Source organism: Mobula hypostoma, chromosome 27, assembly GCF_963921235.1.
Source record: "Mobula hypostoma chromosome 27, sMobHyp1.1, whole genome shotgun sequence".
NCBI classification, from domain to species: domain Eukaryota; kingdom Metazoa; phylum Chordata; class Chondrichthyes; order Myliobatiformes; family Myliobatidae; genus Mobula; species Mobula hypostoma.
In genome coordinates, this window is record NC_086123.1 from 14799974 (window position 1) to 14819168 (window position 19195).

Consider the following 19195-nt stretch of genomic DNA (forward strand, 5'->3'; position numbering starts at 1 on the left):
TGACTCCCTCCACCTCTGATGAGGACTTGCTCATGGACCTCTTGTTTCCTCCTCAGGAAGTCGATAATCAGCTCCTTGCTCTTGCTGGTATTGAGTAAGTGGTTGTTGTTGTGGCACTACTCAATCAGATTTTCAGTCTCTCCCCTTGTTCATCAGTCACTGAAAGTAAGCATGCAGGTACAGCAGGCAGTGAAGAAAGCTAATGGCATGCTGGCCTTCATAACAAGGGGAGTTGAGTATAGGAGCAAAGAGGTCCTTCTGCATTTGAACAGGGCCCTGGTGAGACTACATCTGGAGTATTGGGTACAGTTTTGGTCTCCAAATTTGAGGAAGGACATTCTAGCTATTGAGGGAGTGCAGCGTAGGTTCATGAGGTTAATTCCTGGGATGGTGGGACTGTCATATGTTGAAAGATTGGAGCGACTGGGCTTGTACACACTGGAATTTAGAAGGATGAGAGGGGATCTGATTGAAACATATAAGATTACTAAGGAGTTGGACACGCTAGAGGCAGGAAACATGTTCCCAATGTTGGGGGAGTCCAGAACCAGAGGCCACAGTTTAAGAATAAGGGGTAGGCCATTTAGAACGGAGTTGAGGAAAAACTTTTTTCACACAGAGGGTTGTGGTTCTGTGGAATGCTCTGCCTCAAAAGGCTGTGGAGGCCAATTCTCTGGATTCTTTCAAGAAAGAGTTAGATAGAGCTCTTAAAGATAGCGGAGTCAAGGGATATGGGGAGAAGGCAGGAAAAGGGTACTGATTGTGGATGATCAGCCATGATCACAGTGAATGGTGGTGCTGGCTTGAAGGGCTGAATGGCCTACTCCTGCACCTATTGTCTATACTGATTTGTCACCCCGTTTGATTTGGGCTATGGCAGTGGTGTCAGCAGCAAACTTGAATATGGCATAGGAGCTGTGCTTAGCCACACAATCATAAGTTCTAATGTATTTATCCAAAATTTATTCCTCCGTTACTTTAATATGGCCATTTTCTGCTGATAAATCAACTACATTCTTATAAGTGTTCACAATTTTGCTACTGTCTTCAATATGCAGTGTCATCATTTCTAATCAACATAGTGGTTAACAAATAGTTCTAACATTTACAATGCTTCAAAATCTCGCTGTTGAGTTGCCGAGGATTCAGGTTTCCCTTAAATTGACTCAGAAACTGCAAAATAGCTACTTTATTTCCCCGAGCATGTGTAAACATTTTCCAATGGTAATATCATGCATTATGTATGATTCTGTAGTTAATCCAACAATTGGCATGGGATCTAACAGCAAAAGTTTAATAAGCTTCCCTCCAAAGTGGTCCGGACAGTACTATTTCCCTTTCTAAACTAAATGTTTTGCTGGGCTAGGTATTCCCTGTTCCTCAGGAGCCAATATTGGTTCTGCAATTTCACACTCTCCACCTCTCCTCTGCTCTCAAACCTCCGATTCTTTCAAAAAGCATTTATCTAAGAACTCTTGAGGAGATGTAGCTGCTATCTGCTTGAACTCTCTCAGTTGATAAAAATAGATACTATTCCCTTCAGGTACATGAATAGCAACATTAGTTTGATCTTTAATGCCCTTTTACACAGCAGGAATATTCCTTATCCACTGAAATTTGGACTGCACGTCACAGTTAAAATCAATGAATGACAACACGTAGCAAAGAAGGCATCTGTTACCTCAGTAACTCAGCAGTGAATTATACACTAGCTTCCCTGATTGATGACTCCTGTTAGAGCTCAGAAACCTCAGCAGGTAAAAAGTATGTGAAGACAGATCAGAAATCAATACTTGTCGAGATTCCGTCACCTTACATGTGTTCCTCGCTAGAGTTTGCTAAACCTTGGGTCTTTCTGCAGAATCCCTCATCATTTCCAAGTTCCTTCTCCAACAAGGTATGCAATTTTTCCCAACTTGAAGTTCCCCGAAAAATTCTTCCTCTGGGCAATATGCCTTTAAATGGAAAACATGTAATGCTTGTGTTACAGGAAGTAAGTCAATTATGAGTAATTTTACATTTGCTGCATTAATTGCTACTTAACAAGCATTAGACAGACAGAGGGGAAAACAATAACCCTGGAACTATGCGTTAATAGCACTAGAAACGTACTGTATGCTCTCAGGATTAATCATGAATATATAGGATCAAATTAGTTTCCATTATTAAAGTGAATTATACAGAATTACTACAACTTAAATAATTGTTAGCCTTTGCCCAGAGAAATTAAAACCCAAGTATCGTAAACACAAAATACTCTGCAGATGCAGGGGCCAAAGCAACACTCACAACACGCTGGAGGAACTCAGCAGGTCGGGCAGCATCCGTGGAAACGATCAGTCAACGTTTCGGGCCGGAACCCTTCGTCAGGACTGAAGAGGGAAAGGGCAGAGGCCCTATAAAGGTGGTGGGGGGAGGGTGGGAAGGAGAAGGCTGGTAGGTTCCAGGTGAAAAACCAGTAAGGGGAAAGATAAAGGGGTGGGGGAGGGGAGGCAGGGAGGTGATAGGCAGGAAAGGTGAAGAAGGAATAGGGGAAAAAACACTGGGTAGTAGAAGGAGGCGGAACCATAAGGGAGGTGATAGGCAGCTGGGGGAGGGTGCAGAATGAAATAGGGATAGGGGAAGGGAATTACCGGAAGTTGGAGAATTCTATGTTCATACCAAGAGGCCGGAGACTACCTAGACGGTATATGAGGTGTTGCTCCTCCAGCCTGAGTTTAGTCTCATCATGGCAGTAGAGGAGGCCATGTATGGACATATCCAAATGGGAATGGGAATGAAAACCCAAGTATCAAAGCCAGTCCTGAAACCTTCCCAGTTAAAAGTTCTTGAATCCTCAGATCTGACGCACTTTAGACACCAAGATCACATCGCTCTTTTTAAGTAGCTTTTGCTCTCTGTGCAGTGGTACAATACAATACCCTTTGAGTTTATCCTGTAATGTTACTTACCACACCATTTATTCCAAGCAGCAGACCTGAGGAATAAAATGTGAAAAAGGTAGAAAAGCATTTATTCGATTTCTACATCGGTGGGAATACACAGAGAGAAATCTGCATCTATTTTCAAGCAGTGCACAGTTGTTTTCAGTAAAATACCTAGTTAAATTATTTATACCCAAAGCAATTTCTCCAAATCTTGCAAAAGAAGACACATTGTGCGACATGTCTCATGATCGGAGAGAAATGCAAGACACAACTTTACAGAGACTCTAAAGTTGCAAATCAATAGCAGCAGAATGCAAATTCCAGATTGGACACACCAGAATTACTTAAACATGAATGAGGTAAAAGGCCGGGTTATCTGTTTTAATCGAGATGATTTGGGATGTTACATTGAAGTTGTGTAAGATGTAGGTGAGGCCTAATTTGGACTATTGTGTGCCCTTTTGGTCACCTACCTACCGGAAAGATGTAAATAAAGTTGAAAGACTACAGAGAAAATTTGCAAGGATGTTGGCGGGGTCTGGAGGACCTGAGTTATAAGGAAAGATTGAATACATTAGGACTTTATTCTTTAAAAAGTAGAAGATTGAGAGGAGAGAAGATTGAAGTGTAGAAGATGAGGGGAATGGATAGAAATAAATGCAAGCAGGCTTTTTACACTATCCTGATGAAAGGTCTGAGCCCAAAACGTGGACTGTTTATTCATTTCCATAGGTGCTGCCAGACCTGCTGAGTTCCTCCAGCATTTTGTGTGTTTTGTCTGGGGATTTCCAGCATCTGCGGACTGTCTCGTGCTTGTTTTTCCACTGAGGTTGGATGGACTACAACCAGAGGTCGTGGGTCAAGGATGAAATGTGAGAAGTTTAAGGGGAACAAAAGGGGAAATTTTTCTCACTCAGAGGGTTGTGAGTGTGGAATGAGCTACCAGCACCGGTGGGCAGATGCAAGCTCGATTTCAACACTTGAGCGAAGTTGGGATAGGCGCAAGGATAGTAGGGGAATGGAGGGTTATGATCGATGGTGGTAAGCATGGAATAGATGGGCTGAAGGGTCTGCTTCTGTGCTGTACGTTTCTATGACTCTGTGACAGAACAGGTTGGCAATGCTAACCTTGCCCCTTTGCCCAGATAGCCCCTGCTCCTTGTTCTGTCCCTGGTCTAGTTTCCCCAGTACTTCACACACTATGCCCTCCCCTTCTGCAGTGCTTGGGAGTTCACCATTTACACACCCACAACAGTAGAACAATCGCTAGCTTGGCTAATCGAAACAGTTAACGTGCTGTACTGGTTTATAAATCATAAAGATAAGGATTCTAGACACAGGCATTCCCAAACAGTTTCATTTATTTTCAGTCACACCGTTACATCGGTTCGCAGACAGCAGAATGGCCCCAGAAGACCCGAGGGACAGTTTGGGGTGTCTTAAAGTAATGCCTGGGTTAGTGGGAGCAGGCGCACTATACCCTACACAGGCAAATTTAAACCCTCAGTTTGGCTTTGCTTAAAGGCGTGCTGTTTGGAGCTGATGGTTGGTGAATTGTCATATTGGAAAGTTAACGACAAAGTGTGTCGAGGAGAAAGCCTTGGTATATTCATAACTTTTTGTGTGTTTGTTTTCATTTGTCTATTTGTAAATACTTCTTTCCTTCACAACTTGTGGACAGCTTTTGCTCTTTTTCTTTTACCTGATATTAAGTAAAACCCCTTGAACTAACGTGCTGTTACAGCTTACCATATAATTTTTTTTCAACTGGTGAATCTCATCGGGCACGCTTAGCCACACCTGATAGCACAGTGTGACAGACTCTTCAACTCTCATGTCATTGGATCAATAACTAATGCCTCGAACACCAGGAGGAACATGCTCACCTTTGGTTGAAACAGATCTACGGATGCAAAGCTCACTAGAGTGAGAGTTCAGATGTCGGCAGCAGCAACCTTCAGAGAGTGCATCAAAGCTCGCTTTTAATGGCACCATGGGCTCCATGTTTAGTTAAGCCCATAAGCCTTAAAGTACATTTTCTAAGATGCTTTAACTCTTGATTTTAAACTCTTCATCAAAGAGCCACTTACAAATCTACTGCTCAAATCTGAAGATTATTTTATGTCTATGGTTAGCTCACTTGAACTACACTATGGTATGTTGTACAAACGATATTCCTCACAGGATTACTGCCTTCCAAAGGGCAGTATAACACTTGGTTCAATTAATCCCTTCTCACTAAATGAATGAAGTGATTCGACAACAAGTTGTGAACTTGCATTTACATAGGGTTTCAATAGGAGTAAAAGGCCATATTATCACAGAGCAGGTTCCACCATTCTACAAGGCACCAGCTGCTCTGATCAAATTCTTCATTAACATTCAAAGATAACACAGACAGCAGAATTTAAAAACTAAATATTTGGTTGGTCTGTTTTTTTAAATTTCATTTAATAAGAAGGAGAGTGTTGCTGGCAGGGCCAGAATTTACTCCCTGCTCTTAATTGTATCTGAGAAGATGGAGATGAGCCAGTTTCTTGAACTGCTATATTTCTTCTGGTGAAGGTACTCCTGCAGGGTTCCTGGGTTTTGTTCAAATAATAATGAGCAATAAAATATTTTCCATTTAGGACCTTTAACAATCACGATCACTTCCATCTGTTCAAGGTAGAATTCCAACCATTGGACTGTTTTCCCATAAAGCCTATTGACCTCAGTTTTGCTAGGGTTTCTTGAGGCCACACTCATCGAATGTTAACTTGATGTCAAGAACAGTCTGTCTCAATTCTCCTCTGGACTTCATCTCTCTGCTCCATGTTTGGACCAAGACTCTGATGAACTTTAGGTCTTCATGAAAGCAAGTTGGGCATCAGTGAGCAGGTTATTAGAGTCGAATTGAATTGAGTTGACTTTATTTCTTACATCCTTCACATACATGAGGAGTAAAAATCTTTATGTTTTGTCTCTGTCTGAATGTGCAATCTGCAAATTATAGTAACTTGTAATAAATAGTATGTACAGTAAGATATACAACAGAACAGTCAATATAGCTTAGAGATACAGTGTGAATTAATCAGTCTGAATGGCCTGGTGGAAGAAGCTGTCCCAGAGCCTGTTGGTCCTGGCTTTAATACTGGAACAGTTTGTGGTTGGGGTGACTCGGGTCCCCAATGATCCTTCGGGCCCTTTTTATGCACCTGTCTCTGTAAGTGTCCTGGACAGCTGGGCTGTCTGCACCACTCTCTGCAGAGTCCTGTGATTGAGGGAAGTACAGCTCCCATACCAGGCAGTGATACAGACAGTCAGGATGCTCTCAGTTATGCCCCTGTAGAAAGTCTTTAGGATCTGGCGACTCATGCTGAACTTCTTCAACTGTCTGAGGTGAAAGAGGCGCTGTAGTGCAATTCTTCACCACACAGCCGGTATGTACAGACCACGTGAGGTCCTCGATGATGTTTGTGCCAAGAAACCTGAAGCTGTCACCCTCTCAACCCCAGACCCATTGATGTCAATAGGGGTTAGCCTGTCTCCATTCCTCTTGAAGTCCACAACCAGCTCCTTTGTTTTTGCAACATTGAGGGAGAGGTTGTTTTCTTGGCACCACTGTGTCAGGTTGATGACATCTTTTCTGTAGGCTGCCTCGTTATTATTTGAGATAAGGTCAATCAATGTAGTATCATCAGCAAATCTGATAGGCAGATTGGAGCTGTGGGTGCACTTGGCAATGACAATGACATTTTTCATCATAGATTGGGCGTTAATTAGCCAACTTGGGTTTGTTTCTGCAGGACTTCTCTGGACTATTGTCAGTTTGATGCTGGTGTGGCAGTGCTGTGCTCTGGGGCTTAGGTAATCAGAAATACAGCTATGTTGTTGTCTGGCCCCATTGACTTGTCTGTGTTTGTCTTCTTGGCCATTTCCTTATATAGGGTGCATTAAATTAGCTGAAGACCGGCTTCCGTGATGGTCGGAAGAAAGCCAGAATGAATCACCTATCCCAGCACTTCTGGCAAATGTTTCCGCCCTAACACTGCCCCTGCCCTCACTGAGAATGGAAATGTGCTTGGAGGTTTCTGTCCCAGGTAGTTGTTTAATTGTCTACCACCATTTACATCTGGATCCAGAACTTTCATCTGCAGCCACAGAGCTACAATCTGTTGTTTATGGCTATGTTTAGCTCTGTCTGTTGCATGCTGTTTTTTTTTGCTGTTAAGTCAGCACCCGATGTTCAGTGTGCACAAGACAATACACTCACGGTGAGCGTTCCGATCTTTTTCATCTTTTCCACCAGAATTCCTGAGGCAAGTCCTGTGTGGAGCAAGGAAGAAGCAGAATGGCCGATACATTAGGGGCATTTAAGAGACACTTAGATAGACACATGGGTGATAGAAAAATCGAGAGTTATATAGGAGGGAAGGATTAGATTCATCTTTGAGTAGGTTAAAACGTCGACACAACATCGTGGTCAGAGGGGCCTGTACTGTGCTGTACTGTTTTATGTTCTATGTAGTATGCTGGCTGATTGTAGGCCTCTCTCATCTCATAAATAAACCACTATGTAATCTTTTAGGCAAATCTTACACCAAAGTAGATTGTTGACAAGGGTCACTTTGACTCAGAAAAAAAAGTGTAAACAATTTTTGGTTAGCCTCACAGAGGCAGTTCCTTTCTTTTAGTGGATTACTATGTTACCTTTAATCATTCTTAGAAAGGATTAAGTACAAGGAAAAGAAATGAAATAGAGGTGCAAGTATATTTCTTTGTGATATTTGTGGCCTGTCAGACAAATAGAATTTTCTGAAGGTTAATGTGTTCAGTGGGAAATGGTAGCTTCAGTCAGCTGAACTAAGGTAACTTTATTTTCCCCTTTGTAATGACAAAAGCACAGATCTACGGGGAACAGCATTGTCTGAGAGAACTGTTATGCTGTGGATTGCCTGTGTACCGATCACAGAAGTATTAGAAAAGGTCACAATGAAACCAAATATTGGACAAAAACCAGAAAATGCTAGGAAAGTTCAGTGGCATCTGTGGAAAAAGAAAGTCAATGTTTCTGGTTTGCAACCCTTCATCAGAAAGAGAGAGATGGAAGTTAGTTTACAGTAAGAGTGGAGGTAGTGGGGAGGGCAGTGTGTAAAATAAAGGAATGCCTGTGATAGGATGAATTGAAATAGTCTAATGGATGTAATTACCAATAGAACCAGAACCTGTTTAATTATCACTGACATAAGTCATGAAATCAGTTGGTTTTTTACAGGAACAACAAATTACTATACATTATTATATGAAAATTAAGTAGAGCAGAAAAAGAATAGCAAAGTAGTGTTCATGAGTTCATGGACTGTTCAGGAATCTGATGGAAGAGGGGAAGAAACTGTTTCTAAACCATTTAGTGTGCATCTTCATAATCCTCCTCCAAGAGGACCACAACCTTATCTTAGGGTTTGGAGGATTGCGTACCTCAATGACCTGGAGAGTTATGTTGGCTGGAGTCAGGGCTTTGTACTTTGGCTCTTGGTAGGGTCACCCATGCCAAACAGGTCAAAGGGTAGACACCAGACTAAGACTGGTCCACTGGTCCTCCAGGTTCGAGGGTTCAGCTCAGGGCTAACAACCCTGACTGGTCAAACAAAAATAGGAACAGCAATGAAGAAGCAACAGTATTCCTGAGTTTCCACTCAGGATTCGCGCAGTATCATAGAGGCAGAAATGAGAACCCTGAACCACACTTGGGGCACAATAGAGAAAAATGGCCAAGGAGGGACAGAGATGGAGGACCTTCATTGCTGCCCTAAACACCAGTGGCATAACAGACAGCTGACTGGCTTCATAATGCCTTACCTCCTCCCTGATGGTATTAACAAGAAGAAGGCATGCTCTGGGTGGTGAAGGTCATTCATGGTGGATGCTATCTTCTTAAGGTACCACCTTTTGAAGATGTGCTCGATGGTAGAGGGGCAGGCATTCATGATGGAACTGGCTGAGTCTACAAACCACTGAAGCCTCTTACAATCCGGTGCATTGGCAGCTCCATACCAGTCAGTAATGTAACCAGTCACAATCTTCTCCATAGTCCATCTGTAGAAACTTGCTGGTGTTGACATTACGAATCTCCTCAATCCCCTAAGGAAGTATAGCTGCTGGCATGCATCCATCATGATTGCACCAATGGGTTAAATCCTCCGAAATATTGACACGCAGGAACTTGAAATTGCTTGGCTTTTCCACCCCTCTATGAGAATTGGAACAATTGGCCCCTACCTCTCCATTCTGAAGTAGACAATCAATTCTTTGGTCTTGCTGACATTGAGTGCAAGGTTGTTATTGAAGAGCCACGCACTCCTGTATGCCTCCTCATTGCCATTCGTGATTCTGCCAACAGCAGTGGTGTCTTTGGCAAGTTTGTAAAGGGCATTTGAGCTGTGCCCAGCCACACAGTCATGAGTATAGAGGGAACAGAGCAGTGGGCTACTCCTGTGTTAATTGTCAGTGAGGAGGAGATGTTATTACCAATCCATACTGAAGACTTCCAGCGGACTGAAACTCTTGAGTGTATAGACATTAAGAGGATGTGCTGGAGCTTCTGAAAAGCATCAAGTTAGATAAGTCACTGGGACCGGACAAGATATACCCCAGGCTACTGTGGGAAGCGAGGGAGCAGATTGTTGAGCCTCGCCGATGGCTTGTGCATCATCAATAGGGACAGGAGAAATACCAGAGGATTGGAAGGTTGCAAATGTTGTTCCCTTGTTCAAGAAAGGGAGTATAGATAACCCAGGTTATAGACCAGTAAACACAAGAAAATCTGCAGATACTGGAAATTCAAGCAACACACACAAAATGCTGGTGGAACACAGCAGGCCAGGCAGCATCAATAGGAAGAAATACAGTCGACGTTTCGGGTCGAGACCCTTCATCAGGACTCAATTACAGACCAGTGAGTCTTACTTCAGTGGTGGGCAAGTTGTTGGAGAAGATCATGAGAGGCAGCATTTGTGAGCATTCGGAGAGACATAATCTGATTTGGGATAGTCAGCATGGCTTTGTCAAGGTCATGCCATGCCTTACAAGCCTGATTGAATTCAATGATGATGTAACAAAACACATAGATGAAGGTAGAGCAGTGGATGTAATGTATATGGATTTCAGTAAGGTATTTGATAAGGTTCTCCATGAGAGGCTCATTCAGAAAGTAAGGGGGCATGGGATCCAAGGAGACCTTGCTTTCTGGATCCAGAATTGTCTTGCTTACAGAAGGCAAAGGGTGGTTGTAGATGGTTAGTATTCTGCATGGAGGTCGGTGACTAGTGGTGTTCCACAAGGATCTGTTCTGGGACCCCTCCTCTTTGTGATTTTTATAAATGACCTGGATGGGGAAGTAGAAGAGTGGGTTAGTAAGTTTGCTGATGACACAAAGGATGGGGGTGTTGTGGATAGTCTGGAGGATTGTCAGAGGTTACAGCAGGACATCGACAGGATGCAGAACTGGACTGAGAAGTGGCAGATGGAGTTCAACCCAGGTAAGTGTAAAGTGGTTCATTTCTGTAGGTCAAATTTGAAGACAGAATATAGTATTCATAGTAAAACTCTTGGCAGTGTGGAGGATCAAAGAGATCTTGGAGCCTGTGTCCATAGGACACTCAAAGCTGCTGCGCAGGTTGACAGTGTTACTAAGACAGCGTATGGTGTGTTGGTATTCATCAACCATGGGATTGAGTTCAAGGGCCATGAAGTAATGTTACAGCTGTATAAGACCTTAGTCAGACCCCATGGAGTATTGTGTTCAGTTCTGGTCACCTCACTACAGGAAAGATGTAGACACTATAGAAAGAGTGCAGAGGAGACTTACAAGGATGTTGCCTGGATTGGAGGGTGTACCTTATGAGAATAGGTTGAATAAAGCTGGCCTTTTCTCCTTGGAGCAATGGAGGATGAGAGGTGACCTGATAGGGTTGTATAAGATGATGAGAGGCATTGATCGAGTGGATAGCCAGAGGCTTTTTCCCAGAGTTGAAATGGCTAACACGAGGGGGCATAGTTTTAAGGTGCTTGGAAGTAGGTACAGGGATAAGTTTTTCACACAGAGAGTGGTGGGTACATGGAATGCACTGCCAGTGATGGAGGTAAAGGCGGATACAATAGGGTCTTTTAAGAGACTCTTAAATAAGTACATGGAGCTTAGAAAAATAGAGGGCTATGTGGTAGGGTAATTCTAGGCAGCTTCAAGCGTAGGTTACATGGTTGGCACAGCATTGTGGGCTGAAGGGCCTCTAATGTGTAATGTGCTATGTTCTATGACCATGGTCTCCTGATGAGGAAGTCAGCAATGTAGTTGCAGAGGGAGGTACAGAGGCCCAGGTTTCAATAGGTTAAGTTTCTTGGTCTGTGTAATGAGTTGTTAATGTAAGGTGCTGGGACCTTCCCTGGAGACTAAACTAAATGTGCAGGATGGAGATGATCATTAGTAATATTCCCCAAGGTGGATAGAAATGGAGAAGTTAAGAAAGGGATATGACAGAACTGGAGTACGTGAATGTGAGAGCAGGGTAGGGATTGGCTGCAAAGGTAATGAGACTACAAAGGTGCACCAATAAATTCATCAATTACTGGAAAAGAAGGCAAAGGCGGGGCCTTGATTAGAAGTAAAACAAGGAATTTTCCAAATATCCCATAATGAAAAGACATAGCTTGGGTCCCATGCAGGTTCATATAACTGAACCAGTAACCTGGATCAAGTTAGGAGATATTCAATATGACACCGAGTTCAGCCAGTGAAGGAACGTGTTGATGGAGGAGAACTGGTTGGGGCTTTGTTAAAGGAAGAGCACAGGGATTGTTGTAGGATGCTGGTAGAAGATGCAGGGTTGATATGTCTTTACTGAAACTGAACCATTTAGGATTGGCAACAGGAAACTGCAAAGCTTTACTTGTATGTCAAAACATGCAGTGAAATGTAAACATGAGGAAATCTGCAGATGCTGGAATTTCAAGCAACACGCATAAAAATTGCTGGTGAACGCAGCAGGCCAGGCAGCATCTATAGGAAGAGGTACAGTTGACATTTCGGGTCTAGTCCTGACGAAGGGTCTCGGCCCAAAACGCCGACTGTACCTCTTCCTATAGATGCTGCCTGGCCTGCTGCGTTCACGGGCAATTTTTATGTGTGTTGAGTGAAATATGTTGCCTTTACATCAACGGCCAACACAGTCTGAGGATCGTGCTGGGGGCGGTCCACAAGTATTGCCATGCTTCATAACATTCCCACGACGTACCAACCCTGACCTGAATGTCTTCAGAATGTGAGAGGACACTGGAGCAGCCCGAGGAAACCCATACGGTCACGGGAAGAATGTACAAACTCCTGGCAGGCGGCAGTGGGAATCAAACCCTGATCGGCGATCGCTGGTCCGCAAAGCGATGGCCCAAACCACTACCCCTCCGTGCTGCAGATGATGTCAGAGGTGCCTCAGATTAATTGGGAAGAAAGTGAGCCGGGGGAAAAAGAATAGGGTTAATGCAGAAAGACAGATTAAGACAATAAATCTGACAGGTGAATCGGGCAGAAGTCATCTTCACGTAGCTTTAATTCAGTCTTTCCTTCTCCTCAGATGCTGCCTGACCTACAGAGTACTGACTGCTTTCTTTTACTTCCAGAAACTCTCTCCACAGTTTCATCTTTCTCTTTCTCTTTCCCTCTTTCTACCGTACTCTTCTCCACCTACATTTCCACAGACAGATTAGTAATAGTTAACAAACTTTCCAGTCATCCTTTGTAACTTGAATTTTGCTTACTTTCAATTTTCCTGCTTCTGGTGAAAGGCCATCGAACTGAAATATTAACTCTATCTGTCTCTACAGAGGCTGAGTGATCTCTGGGTTATTTTTAGCAATTTTTCTCTTTGGAAGTAACTCTGAAAAGGTGTAGCTCAAGTGGTTGACGGTTAGGTTGAGTTGTTCTCCAATCTTGCCAACCCATTTGCAAAGGTTTCATCACCATACAAGAAGACATCATCAGTGCTCTGTTCACTTGTGGTGAGTCCTCCAAATGCTTTGGCCTTTATATACTTATGAGTTCCATCATTACAGAAGCTCAAATATGACATAGGGAGGGGTCTCATTGCTGATTGGTTGCATGGCGAACTTTGTGCATTGTCTGGAATTTTGCCTGCATTGGCTTATAAGTAGGATTGAGGTCTACGTGCTTGTTTATGGAATTGTTTGCGGAAAACCATGCCCCCGGGAGTTCTCATGCATCCGACGTGTTTGCTTGCACTAGGGCTTTCACTGATACCCAGTCGAAATTGTGCCCTTCTCTGTTTTCTCTTTATTTCTCATTTCTAGCAGCTACTGATGTTGGTTCCTTGATTCCTATTTCTTATGTACTAGCAGTTTCATGTTCTTACTTAACAAAGAGTGTGTAATTAGACGATCAGGGAGCCCACTGAATGTCCTCCTACTGGGCCACAACCATTGGTGGTGCAAATCTGCTGGGGGTCCTGATGAAAGGTCTCAGCCGGAAACGTGGACTGTTTATTCCCCTCCATAGACGCTGCCTGACCTGCTGAGTTTCTCCAGCATTTTGTCTGTGTTACTCAAACCTTCTCACTTGTTGATCATTTCATGGGGTCAGCTGGCATGAATGCCTTACACCATGGAAAACAAAATTAGATGCAGGGGCAGCATTGCATCCAATCATATCAGTTATCAAATGGAAGAATATTAAAATTCTTTACAATTCCAACTGTTAATTTTATTTATTGTGGGGGAAAAACCAAACTTAAAGCAATTGTCACTGCCTGTGACCCCACGGACATGTTATACTTGTATGACACACCCCCAGCTCCAACGATTGCTCCAAAAGTCAAATCCTTTATTCAATCCGCTATTAGCAATTAGCAAATGTACAATCTTGAAGCAATAAAACTTAAGCTAATGTAAGCTAAGCACAATTTAATTATATTGAGTGGTCAGCAAAAGATATGACATTTGTTGGTCCCAATATACAAAATGCAATGAAATAGGCAAGAATACTTAGCTTATTCCCTTCGCTTTTACCACACCCTCATTCCTGTGACTAGCTACCATAATAAAATTTAAAATGTGCAACACAGGATACAATGCAGATTGAGAACAGGTGCATGGCTCAGTGAAGGCATTGCAATACAAGACCCACAAGAAGTCACATCTTTATTCATTTCCAACAACTCATGTTGGCAAATCCAAGGATTTGTCTGTCATTCATTCTTCTTTGGTTAATTACACTGGTCCAACTTAATGATGGGATTATGCCATTTAAAACTGATTTGTATCTTTGCAACTGTTTTCCAGAAGTTATTTGTCAGTGCCCCTGATCTAAACATGTTAGTGTGATTAGGTTTTAAATATAATTAAGTAAGAACAGCTGAACTTTAAACGGTACATTTTTACTCCCTTAAATCTTTTATTGATTGTTGTTAACTGCGCTTAATAATTGGTGTTAGTGGTGCAATGTCAGTAGTCTTTAAAAGTAGATACAGTGAAAAGAAGCAAAACTTTAAAACCAAAATGAAATGCGCTTTCCGTTGCCAATAGTGAGGAACAGAAGAGCATTCACTCTACAGTGGCTAGGGAACTGTTTGCTAACCAGTATTCACACCTTTCTGTTTATCCCCGTAGCCAGCCTGTTACTCAGGAAAGCTGTTTATGAAATTTAAGCTAGATGCATGCATGATAGAACAGTGGAGGGCTGCAGAGGGGGTAACGGTTAGATTGATCTTAGAGTAGGTTAGCAAGTTGACACGTCATGTGGACCAAAGGTCCTGTACTGGGCTGTAATATTCTATGTTCAGTGAAGTTGTGGTTGAGTTCCAATGGACATGGTGTTGGTAGGGACGTTAGCTAGTGCACAGCTAATACATATCTGAAAAATACAGCTGACTATCTCAATTATCAATGAGTATGAAACAATATTGCTGATTCAACAATAGCACTGGAGTTGACACTTGCTCTCTGATGGATTTCATCCTCATTTCTCATATTGCTGAAAACACATTCAGCATCTGTAAGGACCCACGTCCAGCTTGGTTGCTATTTCCACTACCTGTTGCAGTCTGGCAGACGTCTGATACTTGTTGGAGATACTAATGTGACTGAAGCATGAGGGATATTATGGTAGATGTTAAAGAAGTTTATCGTGAACTCCTAGCCAGGGAGAACCGCTTGAAAGGAAGAAAACAGCAGAGAGCAGGTAGAACGGGATAAAGGGGAGGAGGAGAAGGCACTTTTCAGAAGGGCAAATCTTCCCTAGGCGTCCAGGGAGGACAGTTTGTCAACCAAATCTCAGCAAGGAACAGAGCATGAATGAGCCACAATTCAGTCAGGACTTGTTTATTCAGACCTACCACCTGCCGTGACCATACCACCTAGTACGGGGTGAGGACTGCCAGAGGCTGTCAAGATGACTGATTTCCTGTACACTGACTCTTGCAGGCTGGAACTAAAGGTATTCGAAATGCTTCTCAGTTTGATCTATAATGGAGGTCACTGACAATCACTTTTCAAAGAGAGCTAAATACATTTCCTTCTCTCTGCTCATGGAACAGGATTGAGAGAGAGGGGGAGAGAGAGAGAGAGAGGGAGGGAGAGAGAGGAGAGAGAGGGGAAGAGAGGAGAGAGAGAGGGGGAGAGAGGGGGAGAGAGAGGGGGAGAGGGGGAGGGGGAGGGGGGAGGGAAGAGGGGGAGGGGAGAAGGGGAGGGGGAGAGGGGAGGGGGAGGGAGAGGGAGGGGGAGAGAGAGGGGGAGAGAGAGGGGAGAGGGGGAGGGGAGGGGAGAGGGGGAGGGAAGGGGGAGGAGAGAAGGGGAGGGGAGAGGGGAGGGGGAGGGAGAGAGGGGGAGAGAGGGGGAGGGGGAGGGAGAGAGAGGGGGGAGAGAGGGGGAGGGGGAGGGGAGAGAGAGAGAGAGAGAGAGATATCACTGTTCTATAAAAATGACAGATATGCCTGTGATGCAGGGCTGCTATGGTGCATCTCATGTCAAATCTGTTAATGTACATTAATCAAAGAAGGTACCAGTCCCTCAATGTCCTTCTGGCTTGGCCAATGTATGAATGTTTAGGGTCCTGACAGCAGGCTGGATGCCTCTGCCCTGTTGCAGTCCACTGTGCCATCCACATTTAATCACCTCAAGCAAAGGGCGGCCTGTGAGCGACTAGAGAATTTTACTGATGAGATGGCTGATGGTGCATTTTGCGCACATCTGCCCTCAACCCATCCTCCTACCAACCCACCAGGGATAGGGTTCCTCTTGTCCTCACCTACCACCCCACTAGCCTCCGTGTCCTGCACATAATTCTCCATAACTTCCGCCATTTCCAACGGGGTCCCACCACCAAACACATTTTTCCCTCCCCCACATCCTGCTTACTACAGGGATCACTTCCGACGTGATTCCCTTGTCCATTCGTCCCTCCCGACTGATCTCCCTCCTGGTACTTACCCTTGCAAGATAAACGAGTGCCACACCTGCCCCTATACCTCCTCCCTCACTACCATCCAGGGCCCCAAACAGTCCTTCCAGGTGAGGCGACACTGTACCTGTGAGTTAGTTGGGGTCATCTACTGTATTCAGTGCTCACGGTGCGGCCTTCTGTATATCGGTGACACCCGACGTAGATTGGGAGGCCGCTCTGCCAAACACCTACGTCCGCCAGTAAAAGCGGGATCTGCCGGTGGCCACCCATTTCACCTCTATCTCCCATTCCAATTCCAACGTGTCAGTCCATGGCCTCCTCTACTTCCACGATGAGGCCACACTCAGGTTGGAGGAGCAACGCTTTATATTCCGTCTGGGAAGCCTCTAACCTAATGGCACGAACATTGAATTCTCGAACTTCCAGTAATTGCCCCCCTCTTCACCATTCCCCCAATCTCATTTCCCTCTCTCACCTTATCTCCTGACCTGCCGATCACCTCCCTCTGGTGCTCCTCCCCCTTCCCTTTCTTCCATTGTCTTCTACCCTCTCCTATCAGATTCCCCCTTCTCCTGCCCTTTATCTCTTTCACCAATCAACTTCCCAGCTCTTTACTTCACCCCCCCCGATTCACCTATCACCTACCACCTTGTACTTCTTCCTCCCCCCCCCCCACCGACCTTCTTACTCTGACTTCTCATCTCTCTTTCTCCTGTCCTGATGAAGGGTCTCAGCCTGAAACGTCGACTGGGTTACTCTTTTCCATAGATGCTGCCTGGCCTGCTGAGTTCCTCCAGCATTTTGTGTGTGCTGCTGAGATGACTGACACACGTTAATCATGAACTCAATGCATCTTCAACTGGCACTGCAAGGAACCTGGTACACCAGACAATTTGAGTTTGCTAACGTAACAATCTACAGTCCATTGGACTAATGTCGAGCAGTCTCACCACTCGGCAGTGTGGTTGTCAAGATCCATTGTGCACGCTGATCGGTCCTTGCCACCCGCTAAGTGACGAGCTGGAAGTACGAGGCGAGCGCAAGGGAGGAAGCAAATTGGGCAGCCCCTCTCTGAGAGTTGCCCTTGCGCGAGTGGTTTAACTGCAATGTCAGTAAATACAGCCCAAACTCCTGTTTCATCACTGCTGCCGTGACTGGGGGTGACAGAGTGGTCACCCATTCCGTGCTGACACCCATGCTGTCTACTCCAGCAGCCCAGGTCTGATCCTGACTTCCAGTGCTGCCTGGGTGAGGTTTGCAAGTTCTCCACATGACCGCATGGGGGTTTCCACACCTCAAAACTCTGTGAATTGGTCGGTACCCCTAGTGTGTGGGTGAGTGGAAGAATCTGGTGCGGCGGAGTTGATGGCTGTGTGGGGGGAGTAAAATAGAACCGGTCTTTGTGGAGGCTTGATGATCTGTACGCACCGGGTAAGGCGAAGGTCCTGATGCTGTGCTCTACCATTCTGTGACTTACTTTCAGAATATCATCTACTTGGCTCAGAACAAAGACAAAAGGCAGCGCACAGTAAAATACCAAAAGCCAAATTTTATAGATCGAAGCATGCCACAATACATCAGAAATGTTATCTGATCACTCTTGTGCACAGTGTAACCCACCACCTAGACCAAGGGTTCCCAACTTTGTTTATGCCATGGACCAATACTGTGGACCCCAGGTTTGGAACCCTTGATCTAGACTAATGATCTGACAGATGACAGGCATGGGACTGAAGCATCAAGATTAGGGGAACAATTTCCAAGCGCAATTTACAAGTTAGTGCTCCACAGAGCCATTCTTATCCCTACTTGACAGAGGATCGGCAATTCCAGTTAACTAGTGGGGGACAATTTGTCCTTCCCACTTTACTCACTGCTGGTTACACCGCTGGCGTCCTGGGCAGCAATGAACGGATGTCCTCCATCTCTGTCTGTATAGAAGGATTCTTCATTGCTGTTTCCGTAACAATTGTTCTTTGACCAGTCAGGTTTGTCAGCCCTGAGCTGAACCCCCAAATCAAGAGGACTGGTGGACGACTCTTAGTCCGGCCTCTACCCTTTGACCTGTTTGGCACGGGTGACCCTACCAAGAGCCAAAGCACAAGACCCTGACTCCAGCCAACATAGCTGTCCGGGTCATTGAAGCATGCAAGCCTCCAAACTCTACGAGAAGTTTGTGGTCCTCTTCCCTCTTTAGTTATTAATTATTGCTGGCCATTTCTTAAAGTGTTTCTTGCCACACACAAAATTGGCTGATTGTTGAAACGAACCAGCTCTTTAAAAGACCCAGTTGGTGTTGGCTGGGTGAAGCAATCATGTAAATCAGCATACACCTACTGCAAAAATAATAGGCATGGTCTAATCCCTCATCAATCTTCACCAGAGCTGTAGAATTTAGCCTCCAGAGTCTATTTCAAGAGACTAAACTGATAATGAGAACATGCATAATCACCAGAAAACAATTGAAAGAAATTAGCACTCAGATATAATTGCAATGCTTAACCCAGGCAAAGCATGAGCAACAAGCAAGCAATCTTTCAGCAAAGCGACAGAGTGTGTTACTTGGGAATGAATACTGTTGATTGATCTAAGTGGCAAGGAGATTCAGGATTCTTTACAGCTTCATGTTAAGCCAATAGCAGTGAAGCCACTTGAGAATAAGCAGTATATCATCTGTTTTCAAATAGTGCCAGATGGAAATAAATCTGATTTGAATGCTGGAGTTCTTCACTTTCTGACAGCGGCTCACAAGAACATAATGATGATGGATGCTCATCAGAACTCACAAGAGCTATTCAAGTGAAGAATATAGGTGTGTTAC

The 19195-nt window shown here is 44.3% G+C and overlaps 1 protein-coding gene across 1 annotated transcript in view; it reads left to right on the forward strand.

Moving 5' to 3' along the window:
* Window positions 1-19195, forward strand: part of LOC134338471 (calcium-binding protein 7) — a 73785-nt gene that overhangs the window by 43985 nt on the left and 10605 nt on the right. The gene's annotated exons all lie outside the window — the stretch shown is intronic.